General features: G+C 37.6%; 1 protein-coding gene, 1 long non-coding RNA gene and 1 pseudogene across 3 annotated transcripts in view; 1 reads left to right on the forward strand and 2 right to left on the reverse strand.

Moving 5' to 3' along the window:
* LOC139461028 (uncharacterized) overlaps positions 1-18,360 on the reverse strand; it is a 93,357-nt gene that overhangs the window by 65,890 nt on the left and 9,107 nt on the right. The gene's annotated exons all lie outside the window — the stretch shown is intronic.
* LOC139461263 (uncharacterized) lies at positions 1,870-2,643 on the forward strand (annotated as a pseudogene).
* LOC139460586 (uncharacterized) lies at positions 5,284-8,615 on the reverse strand. Of its 2 annotated transcripts, none has more exons than XR_011652812.1 (4): positions 8,384-8,615; positions 7,857-7,915; positions 6,639-6,710; positions 5,284-5,882 (listed from the first exon to the last, which is right to left on the reverse strand). It is a non-coding gene; the product is annotated as an uncharacterized lncRNA (long non-coding RNA). The 2 variants fall into 2 exon arrangements; XR_011652811.1 differs by having other exon boundaries at positions 6,632-6,710.

Raw genomic sequence — 18,360 nt, forward strand, 5'->3', positions numbered from 1 at the left:
AGAGGTATGCACGTATTTATTGACAGTTGTATGAATGAATGAAGTAGTATTTCAGTGATGCATATGTATGCTGTGATTATTTATATGTTATTTATAATATTATAATTAATATTGTATCTGTATTTAGGGTCATGTGACTGTCGAATGAGACGACTGGCAGAAGGCATGTTACACTCTCGTGTCACACACAGGGAATATTTTGCATATAGTTCATCTATATAATATGTTCATGTCGTGCATTCATTATGCATAATATGATTTAATGATTTTACATCTGCACTGATTAGATTTAGTATCGAGGCAGAAATATATTTGTGTATCTGCTGTAATGATGTAATGAGTTCTTAAGAAGCAGATCAACACTTTACATTTAATGTGTTATTGTGCATTGATTCTGAAACAAGTGATATATTGTGATTTTAAATTGTTTCAGGAGTGTCTTCTTTATGCCTTTGCTGAATAAACTGATATTCTCACAACCTCATGGACTGTAATCACTTGACGACTAAGGGTTACACATAAGGTCTACAACATTGGAGCCCCCAGTGAGGATTCAGCGGTGTTACAGCGTCTCAACAGTGACCAACATAGACTTGATGATGTGCCGCTAGGTATATATCAATTTATATAACTGATTTGACTTCCATCATTTATCAATTACTGGATAAGTGATTGACTTGTGACACACTGATTCGGTTTTCCATCCACGATGACTGAGTCCATATCTACGTCCATCAGATGAATTCAAGAATATATTTCCAAGAATATTACACTTTGTAGAAATAGACTTTCGCCATAAAGCCATTCAGATCATGTCGCCACACCAAACTAACCACACTGTTTTGTTAACTTCCACTGTTGTGTTCATTTCTATCATTACTTCTGTATTTATATTCTGCATAAGATATATGTTTTGATATTTACATTTGTGTAATAATGAATATTTAATTGTGTTCTGTTTACAGTGTTGTTTTTTTGCATTTAGTTTGGATGCTCAAATTAGACTTTTTTTGGTCAGTTGAGATTGAGTTGTCTGTGTGTGTATTCATGAATTTGCTAAAACTTATTTCTAAATTTTGCTTCATCAAAACTTGGCAAAAACTTAGTATTATCCTTTAAACAAGCTTACTTAATTTAGTATATTATTCAATTCAGTATTTGCACATTGCACTTTATTGCTGCTGCGCTATACTAATTAATTTAATAACATCCCAAATCCCCTCATTGGCATTTATTTGTGCTTTTGTGCTTTTGGTGCTTGTATTCTAGTATTTGTTTATAATTTGCAACAGGTCATAAAGTGTTCTGTTTGTTGTTGTTTTTGTCGCGTTTCTTGCGTTGTTGTCATGCAGTGTTGCATCGGCTAAACGTGATATTTTCGAGGAGAGCTGTCGAATTTGATGTTGCCTTCCGTGTATTTACAGTGAATTCAATATAAAACTTGGTCTTTGTATTATTCTTATGCAATCATCTCTGAATTTAATTGTGTTTATTACCTTATCTCACTTGGTTTAGTGATGTGCACTTCAGGTAGTTTAGTTTAGTTTCTTTAGTTTAGATTTTAGTACTTACTTAGTTTAGTTTGAGTACTCAATTAAGGTTTCATTCTTAGTGAAGTACTTAAGTAAGTCATTAGTTGCCACGTAGTATTAGTGTATATTTCACTCACAAGCATGTAAACCACATATTCCCTCACACACAAAAAAATAGTTTGTGCTGTTAGTCTTTAACACTTATGACTTCTACCACTAACTCCGTCTATTGTGCTGTTTACCATTCAACATATTTTTTTCTGTTTGTGCATTTCTACTTTGTGCTACATTTTCACATATTAGTTTGTCTTCGTAATTTCACTGGTGAATCTACAAAATGGAACTCAGCAAAGAGTAAATGAAAAAGATGTTTGTTGCCTTTGATAAGGCAGGATTGAAACCTAAAGCTGATACAGCGGAGTATTTCAAAGACTGGATCACGTCTGTCTCTGAACAGGAAGTTATTATCAAACAGGAAGTTGATCGTGGAGCTAGTGCTTCAGTGGATGATGATGATGCTCCGACTAATAGTACTACACAACAGAAGACTGTCAGTACTCACGCATATCACAGCTTCCCTAAGCTTACAGTGTTTAGTGGGGAGCCAGGCAAGGATAGTGAATATGACCTTTGGCGATACGAGGTCGACTGCTTGCTTGAGGCCAAGACACACAGTAATGAGGTGATACTACAAGCCGTACGGAAATCCCTCAAGGGTGAAGCTGCTCTTTCAGTAATGAAGCTTGGACACAGAGTTTCAATTACAGACATCCTATCCAAGTTGAAGAGTGCTTTTGGGATAATTCGGAGATGTTCAGTACTCATGTCCAAGTTTTACAGTGCCACTCAGAAGGATGGTGAAGATGTCACTGCTTGGAGCTGTCGTCTTGAGAGATTATTCTACCAGTTGGTTTGTCAGAAGACTTTATCCCATGTAGAGCAAGATGAGATGTTGATGTCAAGATTATGGGATGGCTTGAATCCTACTCTTAAGGGACTAGCAGGCTACAAATATGATTCTCTCAAGATTTTTGATGACCTTCGTCTATGCCTAAGAGAGTTGGAGTTTGACTTGCATCGTGGGACTGTAAAGGGAAGCAAGCCATGGTGAAGCAAGCGTCTTCTGAGAAGACAACAGAGCCTGACCACTATTCTCAACTTTGAGATATGTTGAAGCAAATGAAATCAGAGATTACTGGCATAAAGGATCATGAAACTCAAATGACGACACAGATCAACCAGCTTCAGTCAGGGCAACCAGGTGTTAAGCCTAGAGATCGTGGTAGATCAGGATATTGAGGTGCTCATGATTTCGCACAGGAAACATCAGCGTCAGTGAATCAGTCTGAGAGTGCTTCTGGATCAGATATTCCTCCATCTCAAGAGTGTACACAGCAACGACCAGTCCCTGTTTGTTGGAATTGTGGTTATCCTGATCATCTTTCATACGGATGTCGTGTCCGGCAGGATCATCGCCGGAGACCTTTAAACTCCAACAGGTCTATGGGTAGGGGCCACTCCTAGGCCAAGATTTACGCCCCAGACGAAGACATGTCATGGACAAGCTTGTGGGTCATGCAAATGAGGTTGAGCTTCTCAGAAGGATTTCTACGACAAACGTGTGAGAGCTGCAGTTCTGGATGTTGACGATAGGGTGTTAGTACAAGTTGTGGCTTTTGAAGGACGTCATGAGAGTCAGGACAAATGGGAAGGTGGACGTCACAGTCCCTAAGCCTGCTCCTAGAACTAGTGTTCCTAGACAAACAGTAGTTCCTAGAAGATCAAGGAGAATTCAAGGACAAGAACCAGATTCTGATGAAGATGAGGATGATGACTTCATAGATGTTTCCACTCCATCACAGCCGTCAGTGTCTACTTCTAGAGAAGTCGATAGGTCAACTGAGGTTAGAGTAGATGAAGATAGAGCTTCTAGTTATCAGGATGTGAAAGAGCCTGCAGATTCTGTTCAGGAACAGGATCAAGAGTCCGATGTGGATCTGGCTGAGGATCAGTCATCAGAATCTGCAACCTCAGACACAGCTTCTGAGGATGCCACTCCTGCAGTTCAAGACCAGGATCTAGAACCAGTTAGAGGATGTGACAACTCAGTTCCCGAGATAGCTCCTACACCAGCACCAGCTCCTAGACGCTCTACCCGAGAACGGAGAAAGCCTATGTGGATGCAATCTGGAGATTACGTTATGTCTGCTCTCACTGATGTTCCAGAGGACTTGAGAAGTCGAGCTGATTATCTGCTTTCACCTATAGGTACAGGAGTTGTAAATGACGTTACAGCCAAGAGTGTGGTGCTGTCCCTTCCGGTCATGACAAATGATGAGGACATCATTTTGCCGAGGGGAGTAAGTATGCAGCTCACAGCAAAAAAGTGTAGGTTTCCGTCTTCCGGAAACCTTCCGGATACCTTCCCATTTTGGATCCGGCCCGGATACCTTCCGGAAACCTTCCGGAAACCTTCCAAAAAAAATGTCAAAATTTGGGGGGTGCATTTTGTTCACTTAAGTGTGAAACATATAAAAAAATTAACTTGAAAATACCAAGCAATTTGAAGGTTGTTGAAGGCATCTGGAAGGTTTCCGGAAGGTTTCCAGATGCAAATTTTCTTCATGACTTGCTTCTGGTAAATAATGTTAGCCTGTGCATTACAGGTACCTGTTGTAATATTCTGTGTTATTTTAATGGTAAATATCCTCCTAAAACATTTTTGGAGAAGAAAATTGTTCAATTTCATATATTGTCCTTTTCAGATGTTAATGGTATTTAATGAACAAACATCAGTTCTCTTATAATGATATCCATAAATTTCATGTCCAGACTTCCAGTTTGTACTGAGAAAAAGAAAAAGTCATTGACAATGTGCTCACTTGGGCCTTTGGTCCTAGTGAGATGATAATAAGACTATTTGTAACGATACATGTACTTGTTATATCCAAAATACTAACTTCATTGAAATTTGCCTCACCCTAGTTTTATGGTACTACAGTAAGCTCTTCCTCAGTTACTGTGAATTCTTTTATTAAAAGGGATTGACAGTTAATTTGACACTGGAGTTGTAACCACTGCACATATATGTGTATTCAAATAATAAAACAACTATGTGCTTAATACTTCACAAATATCTCCAGAAATAGGCATTTTGGTTATAATTGCAGAAATACTTTATGAATGACCCCTTCACTACTGCCTTGATCTTACACTTCAACCCTTCATGAGTTATCACTTTTGAGTGTGAATTTGACCTTCAATATCAGTGACAAATATTTCAAAAACATTTCAAAGAGCTATCCAGCCCATAAACCAAATATGCAGTCCTTTGGTAGAATTCAACATATCATTGACCAAAATATGGAAGTAATGTAACCAGTATATATATAAGAGTTACTAAGACTTCTGTAGAAAAGGCAATTTAAGGGAAAATGTAGGATATATAGATCACACACGACCTTTTTCCAACTTCGACCCATGCCCAAAGGAAGAGTTAGACCACAAACAAACTTTTTGTCTGGTTGTGACTTTGACCTTTGACATAACAGATCAATGTGTCAGCAGACGTTTTCAGAGCAAAGGAAACATGTGTTATTTATCTTGAGCTGCCCAAGCAATGCATGGTTTCATAAGATAAGTGTGGCTATTAAACTGAGGCAAAATCATGAAACATCCCCATTTACACAGCTGGCAAATGAAACATAAGCAACAATCAAATTATCAATTTCTTTTATTCATATGCCTACAGTATATCGCACATTGAACAGTGTTCACATGATGGTTCCTGATGCAGTATGCAATTTCATCCTATTCTTCAATACATATAACAGAGTGTGATAACTGTTCGCTTGACAGTACCTACGGATTATGTTCACCAGTTCAGAGAACTTACTTTCCCTCAATCCTTTTCTTTCTATATTGCCATGGATGAAAAGGAACCAGGATGAGGGGATACCAGTTAGACTCTATCTCTGCTGCATTGTGTTAGTAGAATTGTGAACTTTCCATTTGGTGTTTGGGTCCACATTTAAAGACAATAAGTCCCATTTATCATTCCTTTCAAGTGTTTACAAGAATTTCTTGAATGTCCTGGAAGAATTCCACTCCAGCTTGGCATTGGTTGGTCTTCTCACATTAGCCAGACCAGCCTTTATGTGTCCCAGTACCATTTGGCATACAACTTCTCGGTTGGCCTCCATTGAAATAACAGGACCCTCATCATCGCTGTCTGCAAATCACCTCTGATATCTGAAGGGGTGCAGCCTCTGTTTAGGACTCCCTTGTCTGGTCCTTCCAGACTGTCAACCTGGAGTACTCATCCAGGGATCTCAAGCAGGTCTTCAGTTTCTGCAGCATTATGTAAAAAGATTTTAGCAATCAAAAAGAATTGTTGCCACATGTACTTACAGATAGAAGGCAGCAAAATCACTTAAGTTGTCATATGTGAGTCTTGTTATATGCTAAACATTTAAGATAATCACATCTCAAATCTCAACCAGACAAACCAGTGACTAATGTTATGAACTCGGTCCAGACAAACCGATGATAACTATTATGGACAATATCCCACATCACTGTGGTATGATTACATGCGATCAATGAGCCTACTCAATCACAACCTTATCTATTAATTAGGCTTGGAATGCTGTGAATCTTTTTTAAGAGATGTCATTTGGTGATTGTTTCAACTCATCAACATGGAAAAATATATATTTACAACCCTTGTCATATAGCCAAACTATTGCTGGATGCAGTGTTAAATAAATGAGTTGGCTTTAACACTGCTTTGAACAGTATTCCAGATATATCACTGCATGTTAGTTTGATGTGGGAAGAAAGTCCTAAGTGATGCAGGTCTTTGATGAATCCCACGAGCATGTGTATAATGCTGACAAACCTAGCAACATAATCGGGGAGAACCAGGATTTGAACCCATGACTATAGGTTTCTGCTAAGCCCAAGAGATGCAACTCTGCACAGAAAATTGTAGTGCCTTAGATAATAGGACATCCGTGCCCACAGCGATAAGGAACAAACTGAAGACATATTTCCAAAATAACCATATGAACCAAACAGAATAATTTCAAAATATTTACCACTCACTGTTGCTCTTCTATGGTCTTTCTTTGCATTGATGCTGCACGGATGACTGTCTCTTTTATTCATCCGGACATTCTACAAACATAAGTAGCATTCACATCACAGAAATGTCCAAACTGTACATGTTGTACATTTGATTCAAATGAAAAGACCCTGGTTGTGATTCCGACTTAGAACTACCCTAATCATAATAATTCATGTCAAACATTCAGAGATGACATTTATCCCCATATTTAACAAATGTCAAAACAAGATTTTGACAACAAAGTCAGGGTCATTCAACACATACATTACATAGGAAATAACTTGTTCGACAATGCAGAGAGATCCTCACCGAGGTGAATATCATTCCATGAATTATTGCCACATTTTCTTGAAATGCAGATTCATGCAGTGCAGTATTTACTTTTATTTCTAGGCTATTTGTTTGGCTTTTCCATGGCACTGTTTTGACAGAGATCTAACCTTGATATGACACTTTGTTCAGAAATGACATAAATAAGAGAATACTTTATTATTCCCGAGAAAATTTGGGTTACATTGTAAAAGCACAGAGAAACAAGTATAAGATTCATGATTTAAGTTACATACACTCGACCCGTGAAGATTCCGGGGTTGAATAGGTCTTCAGCAACCCATGCTTGTCGTAAAAGGCCATTATGCTTGTCGTAAAAGGCGACTAATGGGATCGGGTGGTCAGGCTCTCTGACTTGGTTGATGCATGTCATTGATCTCAATTCTGTGGCTCGATGCTCATGATATCAATCACGGGGTTGTCTGGTCTAGACTCGATTATTTACAGACCGTCGTCATATAGCTGAGTGCGGCGTTAAACAACAAACCAACCTAAATACACTCATACATACACACACAAACACAACATCCAAACACCAGGGTTAGAAACTGGCACTAGTCATTTAGACATTTTAAAGGTTTTGCTATATGCTATCATTTTAGGACTAGTGGACTGAAAGTGTTCGTTTCTACCGATGCAAACACTAATCAACTAATGAATTGAGTGGTCAGACTAGGTTGTCATCATACTCTGAGGGCATGGATCTTTGCTGATAATAACAATCACTAGATTGCCTGGTCCATGTTCAATTATTTACAGGCTGCCATCACAGAGCTGGACTATTGTGAGTGTGATGTTTCACATTACATTGAAATATACCATGATGAATACATGTATTTGTATTTATCACAAACAAAAATACTCACTCAATACTTGGTATCCTCCCTGAGGATGTCTGTGAACCTCCCCACAAACCCTGAACATGCTGAAACAGAAAACAACTAACTTGTCTTTATCCTTTCAAGGTTTCAGTGTGAATTTGTTAAAGATTGATAAGCTGTCATTATTCATTGTAATCCATATCTCACTTTCAGGTGGTTCAGGTGGCAACACATGATTGGAATAGAATGCCACGTTTTGTTTGACATGCACCAGATTTATACCCTTTGTAACTAACCCTCACCATCAAATCCCACCGTTATGTTGAGAATAAGGACACGACCCTTAAAAATCCTGCAACTGTAGCTCTTATGCAAGCCCAAATAGAAATACCATGTCACAACAAACACTTGATCATAATAATAACAAAGGGTTTCCGAAAACAACAAAACTAAAAGGCCCTTGACGTTTACAGTAGTAACATGGAGATCAGGAAAACATCTAAATCAATCCATTCCATAAGATCTCTGTATAGAAATCATGGAACATTATGTCTCGAAGCCCTGCTACGTACCTGGCATCTGCAAGCTGCTCTTCCTTCCTTCGGCTGTCAATCGAGTTTTCGAAATACTTGACGTCCTCGTTGTGGATGGCTCAGGTGGATTTCGACCGGGATTTCCGTGTTAGAGGTGATTGAGAACAATGTATCGATACACGAGGTAAGCATATCGCAATCAAGCATCACGGTGTACATCGATTACACGAGGTTTGAGTGTTTGTTTACATTTGTGTTCCAAAATGGCGCCCTCGGCCATACAGGGAATTATGGGTAGACTTGCTTGTCCCGGAATAACACGAGTTGATCACGAATGACGAGCGGTCATTTCTGCAGCAGTTACGGAAAGAAACGAGGTTGGCCGATTACAGTTCATACAGGCCATATTGGGAGCCGCGGGGATTTCGACAGTGTGTATTAGGAAGTATACCTATGTGGTGTATGGAATATGCGTTTGCCTACCATGCCAGGCAGTGTGACAAGGGATATCCCAGAGGATGTAATATTCCTACAGCAGAAATGTTTCACAACCTTGATTGCAGGGAGCTGAAGACGTGACATATTTAGACAGAGATCATAATACATAGACTGTTATATGGTCTCTGATTCAGGTAAGGAATATGTTAATAATATTGATCACGTATTAAAGTTATTTATCTTCTGTAAGCCACTTATTCTGTTTTATATATGTTAGTAAATGTGTGATTTAATTTTTGTAGGATAAGCAATCTACCTAACTTTTGTTAATCCTTGCTAATGTATACATATGATGTAGAAATATGTTTGCTCACTTATATTCCTTTATCTAGATACTCTATAGTGACTTATTTTTTTGGTTCATACCGTACCGACTAAACTTACTTTTGCAGGTGTGAATAATCAAGAACAAATTAAATGACAGGAGTTTTGCAACAGTGAACATTGTGAAGTGGAAGATAAGACATTTGAAAGGTATGGATATTTTCACTTGAACTTGTTGAAGAATACCATGATGACAACTTTATCATGTTGGGAACTTTGGCGGTGGGGTAGCCTAGTGGTTGAAGTGCTGAAGACCAAGGTTCGATTCTTGTCATGGGTACAATATGTGAAGTCTATCTCAGGTGTCCCTTGCTGGGGGATTGCTAAAAACAGCGTAAAACCTAACCCACTCATGTGGGGATTCCGGGTTGGAATTGGTCCCCATCAACCTATGCTAGTTGTAAGAGAGGGTTATACTATAAAGGGAAATAGTACCTCGCCTACTATTGCCTGGTGAAAACAGCACCTTGTTATTTTTTTTACCTTGGGTCTGAATATGCCCCAATACATGAAATTAAACTTGCATGGTCACTTGTAAACTCAAATAACTGAGAAATGTTCAAAAATGTTTACATTAAAATCTAGCATCTACTTGCCGATTCTGATTTGGAGATGCAACTAAACTTATTGTGAAAATATAATATGCTTTGATTTCTTTGAAGTAAAATAAATGCAATTAAACTTGCAAACACAAATAATTGTTAAATGTTAGTCGCCTAAAAATAGTTTACATTAGAAATTAGACTCTGCTCAAATTTACTCATGATTCTGATTGGGAGGTGCAACTAAACTTATCATTGAAAGATCACATGCTTTGAAGTTTTAAGTAGCTTTACTCAGATTAGCTCAATGTCAAGCTGAACCTGAGTCTGGCGAAAATGTCAAGAAACTGGACAACAGGTATACTATATATGTCATATTTATTTTAGTAAGTAGGAAATGAATAGTAATTTTATAGAAATTTCATTTATATATATTTTGGCCAGGAATCAACATGTCTCTCCAGATAACAGACAACAATTAGTAGCCCTTTTTGTCAAAACAAGGTGCTGTTTTTGTCTGAGAAGTCAGTGACATTTTGCTGAGGTGCCATTTTAGCCTCACCCATAAGAGATAACCTAATAGATCAGGTGATAGGCTCGGTGACCTGGTTCATGGCATCTGACAGTGACCATCTAACAGTGTGGATTGATGTTCACAATATCAATCACTGGATTGTCTAGAATTTTGAGCCTACCTTTAGAATACAGTACCTAACTTTTCAAACAGGTCACAGTACCCTGTGATGTAATTCGTAGTATTCTGTTGCCTGACACACTGGCAAAACAATGCCTTGTGATGTCAGGGCTGATTGGATCAAATCAAAAAACCTATTGGATAGCTGAATGTAGTCTTCTACTGATTATAGAATTTCTAAGTTTATTTTTGACGTCCTTTCAGGATTACCTAATAGAATTGAATTTAGATCATATCCCTTAACATAATAGTACATATTCTGTCTTAAATCATTGTAATTTGGACATATGAGAAATAAGTGAAGTGCATGTTCAGTGTGATGGCCACAGCTACATGCAGGATTATCTTATAAATATTGCCTGCGGATGCACATTTTATAACAAGTGCTTGTTTATTTTCTATATACTTTTATTTCATTTTTTACTTATTACAGTGGTTCAAATGATTATAAATATAAATTGAAACTTATAATGTGCAATAAGCGGGTTATAGCTGAAACGACACCTTAGCAAAACGGCACTGACTCACCGAAAGCGATTATTACTTGACGAAAATGACACCTTATTTTTTGTTTTACCTTGGTAAAATAAATGAAATTAAACTTGGATTGATAACTTGCAAAGACCAATAATTGTGAAATGTTAAAACAAGTTTACATTAGAAATTAGCCTCTGCTCCAACTTATCCTATACCCGACTCAATTTATTGTGATAACATGCTTTGAAGTAAAATATATGGAATTAAACACACATCGTCTCATACAAACACAAATACATGTAGTTGTTAAACGTTGAAACAAGTTTACCTTCGAAATTAGTCCCCTACTCCAATTTACTCACTGACTCTGATTGGCAGACACAGCTCACTTGTTGTGAATGTATTTTTCGCTTTAAAGTTTTAAGTACTCAATGTCAAGCTGAGACTGTATTTAAGAATCCTAACATGGTGCAATTTTTCACAATGGCCTTTCGATGTGTCATTTGAACATGTTGAAAGGTTTTACAAGGGATATTTGTCAGTAATAACTGATGCTATTTCTGCCCTTACATTACAACAAATAAATCAGCCAATATGGAACTATTTTATTGATATGTGGCAACAAACATACTTCAGGCTGTACATTTTACAAATGGGTGAATATCTATGTCATCTTGTTCCTCCTTATGTCTGGGCAGTTGCTCGCTACAATTTCGGAACTTCTTTACAGTTACAGACAGAAAATACCAGAACCGTTAACTACTACAAATCAGATACTGTATGGGTTTCACTGAAAGTGTCGCCACAACTGAAAATCTTCAAATACCTGTATTTGGCTATAACTTTGACTATTTTTTTCTGTTCCTGCCTATTATCTATTCCTGCCTCAGGTAAAGATGCAGTGATTTATTTAAGTGCACACATATATCACAGATAAACTCCTGAAGTCTATGAAAGTTATTTACAAGTTATACACATAAGGACTTAAAGGTGGAGAATGTATTGATGTCAACTTCTTTATTATGACGATCACAACATTTCGGAGTATGTACTTACTCCTTCATTAGGTGAATATTCACAATTCTGTTCCAAATGCTTAGATCAATGCTCATATTGTCAACCATATTTGCCATTTTTATATCATATTCATGTGTATAATACATTTTATTTCTAATAATGGCGTAATTGGGACACACAAATATAAAGTAACCCAATACTTTCCGTAACAGGCGACAATGCTTGTCTAAAGAGTTGACTAATGCCATCAGGTGGTGATCAGGCTCGGTGACTTGGTTGATGCATGTCATTGATCCCAATTGTGTGGGTCGATTATTTACATAAAACATAAAACAACAAACCAAATCATAAGTGGGGGATGAGTGATTTGAAATTAGCAAGTTTGATGTGACCTTCAATCACTACAACCTGATCGGAGTCTTGAAAAGATATGACTTTGATTCAGTGAAAATTTGCATCATGATAGTTTGAACTGTAGATACAGTTAATCTGTTTTTTGTACAGTTTCTGTTTATTCAATATATATGTTGTTCAAATAAGCTTTGCCCCTTCACCAACCCTATTCCTCTTTTGGAATAAATAGTGTCTAATAATTCAAACACCATCACTACTAATCATCCTAGTGAACACAACAAAGAAATGCACATCAAAAACGTCATTATTGATGATGCTTTTATTCAGGTAATGAGGCCACCGGCCCATTATACACGTGCAGAGCATGATGGCATACAAATATGACAGAGCGCTGAATTATAAGATTTACAATGCAGTATTCAAACTGTTAATATTGGAGTTAATTATATGACACAGGTATTCCCTTGAAAATAGAATTACGTTTCTTACCAGCAAGAAATACATATTTTGCTAAATTGTTGCAAATACTTTGATTAGTCGAGCTGAATAATAGGAACATTTTCTCACGACTTGGAAACATGTGATAATAATTGGGTATGAGATTAGACCGCAGATCAAGATAGAACGGACACACCATACAAAAGTGGAACTCATCTTCGATAGCACTTACAACACAGAGGGGACAGAAACGTTCATGTCTTGGTATATTATGATATCTGCCTGTTTCAACCATAAGACGATGATTGGATCCGATAAAATTCAAGATATTAATTTGAAATAATGTTACATCAATTAATCGAATCCAGTTATTATATGAAAATTTATCCCTTACTGCAGAGAACAATTCAAGCTTAGAACAAGATTCACAATTATTGTGCAACACTTGATTTTCAATGTCTACGCTCCTTTGCCTAAACTGATGTAAGAATAAGTCAGATATACCAACACCCTGTTGTAGCCATACCTCTGCAAATCCGTAAGAAAACAGCAATGATTTAACCTTGAGTGCCCAGCAAGCGTTGCCATTCTCTGCCCTTTTATATTGAAAACTATATGGTTTTTTTCAAAATCAAATTATTATCTTGTATCAATAGTCGAAGCCAAAATTTTATAATTTTTAAATAATGTGACACTTTGACGGAGTTTCTCATCAAGACAGATTTTACAAAGCTATTTGGTGTGTTTCTACTCAAACCCAAAGTCAATTTACAGAATTTACTGTGCACATTTTCAATGTCAGGTGATGCATGGAATCCCCAAACTTCCGATGCATATGTCAAAATTGGTAACACTTTTACATCAAAAATTTTGAAACAGACATCTGGTGGCAGATATGAGAATTTACCTAGTCTAGACTGGAGGATTTGAATCACCTTCCAAGCTTGCTGGGCTAATGTCTTCTGAGTTAAACTCCACGAGCCAGAAGAGGATAACTGGACACCGAGATACTTATAATTCGATACTGTGGTGACATCATCATTTCCTATCCTAAATTTTTCCTGATTTCTAAGTTTTCCGCCATTTCTAAAAATGACAACTTTACTTTTATCAGTATTAATAGTAAGTTTCCATTTATCACAATATAAAGATAGTTTATCAAGTCGCTTTTGAAGACCAACAACTGACACGTCCATTAAAATAATGTCATCGGCGAACAACAAGATGAACAGTTCTAGAGTATGTAAGGTAACACCATGAGCATCACACTCCAACTCCTCGACAATGTCATTAATAAAAAATGAGAATAAAAATGGAGACAGCTGACATCCCTGTCTAACACCTGACATACAATCAAAGAAATCTGTAAGACCACAGTCCAATGAAACACAAAATTTGACAGAATTATACATATTTTTAAGAACTCTAAATACTCGTCCCTTGATACCACCCTTCCATAGTTTGAAAAATAAACCATTTCTATACACAGAATCAAATGCCCCTTTTAGATCGATGAAAGCACAGTATAGTCGACCTTTTTTGTAGGAAAGATATTTACTGATCAATGTCTCAACAACAAAGATGTTATCCGTGGTCTGAAAGCCCTTTCTGAAGCCAGATTGTTCTCCAATGATACAACTTTCCTGAAACGCCCAGTTATTCAACCTGTTACAGAGAATTTTTGCAAAAATCTTACCAGCTACGTCAAGGAGTGTTATAGGCCTATAGTTTTGGGGGTCACGTGAACTACCTTTCTTAAAGATTGGAAGAATAATACCAAAGGACCACTGATCGGGTAATATACCAGTAGACAAAACTAGATTAAATAGATCCAAAAGCATGTTCAGACAAACCGGTGGAGCGTTCTGAAAGAACTCGACTGATATACCTGAGAGACCTGGTGCTTTACCTGGCTTCATACTGCCTAGTGCTGATAACAACTCGTTTATACTGATAACTTCATCTAGCTCACTTTCTATATCAACAGTTCCATCAATCACTTCAGCTGAAATAGAGTTCACAACAGATTTATAAAATTCAATTAAATCTTTACATTCACGGTTTCCATGAAATACAAATTCAAAATAACTCATCCATTCATAGGAAGTAATGTCTTTTGAAATCACAAACGATTTATTTTGCAAAGTACGCCAAAATCTCTTATTGTCATTATTATTCAAATAATTTACCAAATTGTTGGCAAAATTATTCTGGTAACAACGAGCTTTGTATGAGCACAAGTCTTTATACTCTCGCCAAGCCGATGTATATTGCAGTCTGTCAGCTTGGCTACCGGAGACATGAAATGCACGAAGCCATCGCCGCGCACTAGCACGTGCACTTTCACAGTCAAGATCAAACCAGTTACGTCTCTCGTTTGATTGACAGTTGATTGATGTGGACGGATTAGTTTCACAATGGCTGGCACATTTTGATAACATGTTTGTAAACAAATCAGTTGCACTGTTTACCTTGTTACAGGCTACTGCATCGTCGAATGCTGAATGTATCTCTGTCGATTGGTTATTCCAGTTCTCAACATACGTCGATTGATTTTCATCTCTCCATTTGTATATGGTCCTTGTTGATAAAAGACAGCGGGAATTGGCACTTGATGAAGTTTTTACTTTGAGAGAAAATGCAATTGGTAGGTGAGTGGAATCAACTTGATCTCCGGTTTGAAAAGATGATATCATCGGGAACGAGGTTTCAGATGTCAGTACATAGTCAATAACACTTTGACCATTGTTAGCAAAGCAAGTATGATTGCCCACCCCAGCATCCCCACCAACACGACCATTACAGATTCTGAGACCTGTAGTTTTACAGAGATCAAGTAGGTGTTGTCCTCTTTTATTTAAGACGTTATCTTGAGAGTGTCGTGGTATGAAATTACTATCCTCCACATAGTGTACATCTTCATCTATGGGCAAATGGGTAGTGTCATCGTTTTCAATATAATCATGTGCACAACCTGTCCGGGCATTGAAGTCTCCCATAATATAGATATGACAATTTGGGGAATCAGTTTTTAAATTGCTGATATCATTATCAAGGGTGTCAAAGATATTTTCAAGAGAGTAAACACTAGAGTTGGGTGGAGAGTAATATATGAGTGCAAGGAATAAAGTTTCACAACATGTTTCGAATTTAAGCCATAGGATATTTTCGGAATCAGTTTGGAATACAGAGCAAAATTCACTTATGTCATCACTCACCAGATACAGAAGTCCTCCAGAATTCCTGATAGCATTACGATGTTTACGTTTCAATTTCCGGAATTGAGAGAAGGCATTAAACACAAATACATCTGTCTCATCAGCCCAAGTTTCCACGAGGCCAACAATATGAAATTTGGCAATGTATTGTTTGAATGATGGCACATTTAGTTTTGATTTCAGACCCTCTATATTCCAGCACATGAATCTAATATCCGTCTCTTTGTCGGAAGGGCCTTGGCCAGTCTGCTATTGTTCAGAAAGTGAGTCTTCATCTCCACAATAAGCAGAGCTGGGCAGAGGAGGGCGACGTTTGATGTGTTTCACGAGTTGAAGTTTAGACGAGTCTGTATCGTCCAGCTTGAAGAGGTCGTCGTCAATTTGGAGTTTGGTGTATCTCAGCATAGAGAATTTATTGTTCTGTCGAGCCTCATTCATAAAAGGTTTCAGTTTATTTCTGACCTTGCGTTCTTCCTCCGTAAAGTCATGGGAGATATGTATCTTACTACCTTTCAAATTTCGGGAAGAACCCATCACCTGAGATTTGTGTTTTGGGTGTGTGAACGTCACGAGGACTGGTCTGGGTCCCGGGGTTTAGTCGTCAGTCTTCTCGCTGAAAGCACTCCTACATTTTCATCAGAAGGTTTCAATTTGTTTATAATAATTTCATTTATTTTTTCTTCAGTTTGGTCATAAGTTTCTCTCGTAGTTTCTTCCACATTATAAAACATAATGTTATTTCTTTTACTTTGGCTCTCCATGTTATTTATTTTACGTGTCAAGTATGAAACTTGTTCTTTTAGGGCAGAATTCTCATTACCCATCGCTTGGAAATCCTGTTCAATGCAATTTATCCGGTTAGACAGTGTTAAGAAATTGTCACTCATATCCTTTCTCATACCTCGAATTTCTTTCAGAAGTTCACTGTTACTGGGTTCGGAGTTTGGAGGTTTGGTGGTTTGTCTCGTCACTCTACTTGCACCTGTATCTTCTGGGCCGGGGCCTGGGTTTAGGTTGACATCATTACCCAGCTGGATTAGAAGCATAACACTCACGACGACGGCTGCTCTCACAAGCCTACCTGTACCTGCCGGCACGTGCATCATGGCGACACGCATGGCTTGAGCCAATTTCGCTCGGCGACCCATAAATGCGATAAAAGTTGAAGCAAAACTGCCAACACTTCCTCTATACGTTGCTAGATCACACCCCATACTTGTTTGTCATTAGGTTTCAATACATAAAGGGGTTATTGAAGTAGTATTGACGACTTCTACTGCATTTTCATCAGAGCTGCTTTTTGTGCGTGCTCTCACCTCGCCGCCAGGTGGCGCTCCCCCTTATTATTATTATTTCTCTGATAAATTAGAAAAAAAACTGTTATCCAGCAGGATACATTTCCTTGGTCCCAAGAAGCATGTTACATAGTAAACCGACTCGATAAGTTGAATAGCAGTCAGCGTGGTTGTAAAGGCACAACTGACTAAGCCGTCACTACTCAATTAAGTAATTAACAGACAATTGCAAGTACCAATGCCCACCCGACACTAATTGCCCTGTTAATCCCTAGTCCACAATGAGTTGACATTTTGCTAATTAGCTGTTTTTAGAGTAGCAAGGTAATAAACATCAAAGGTGGGGCAGGCTTTGATCATGTGTTCTGTATCAGAGATGATGTCACTTGTTTTATGTTTATTTAGGATTAGCTACATCCCTTGATGCTACCAAGGCAGCCCTTGAGATTATCAGACAGTTAGGCTAGACACAAACTGATGTCTCCCTTGTAGCACACTATGTGTCAGACACTCTGTGCAGATGCATATCAATGCATAAAGAACATTGGGTAGATGATTCAACAATGCCACACAAGTCAAAGTTGGGTTTCACTGTATTTAGATACAGACGATGGATCCAAAACTTTTTAACAGTAATTATGATTAATTTAAACTTTGCCAGGCCAATATTTTGGCAGATTTGCATGCTATTGTTAATCTTCATTTAGTTAATTTTCAAAAAAGATAGGATATGATAAAATATGATAATGAGTCATGAATATTTGAATTCAGATCAGAACAAACAGGGAGGGTCACCCCAAAATGTGAGAGTCTCTAGGGGAGGCTTTTGACAAAATGGACAATAAAATATAAAGTGCTTTGCATTTTCTTTCAGGGAGGGTTGTGTCAAAAACGAATGAGAACATACCGGTAATACATGACCGGCCCCTTTAATGTAAGATACATAGTTTTTAGTTGATGGTTCAGGTTGTACTTTTCAGTTGAATTTCTTTTCACTGTCTATGATGGACTACCAATTAATGGTAGATATTTAATATCCATAATAACTTAGATAAATGCTTCTACAGTCTCATCCTAATTTGTCAAAATTTCAATAGGGCTTCCATTAATGAATTAATGAATTTGGTGAGAATATCTTTTGTCTGAATTCCTAATATAC

The sequence above is a fragment of the Haliotis cracherodii genome, unplaced genomic scaffold (assembly GCF_022045235.1).
Source record: "Haliotis cracherodii isolate W230 unplaced genomic scaffold, xgHalCrac1.p SCAF_14, whole genome shotgun sequence".
Taxonomy (NCBI): Eukaryota; Metazoa; Mollusca; class Gastropoda; order Lepetellida; family Haliotidae; genus Haliotis; species Haliotis cracherodii.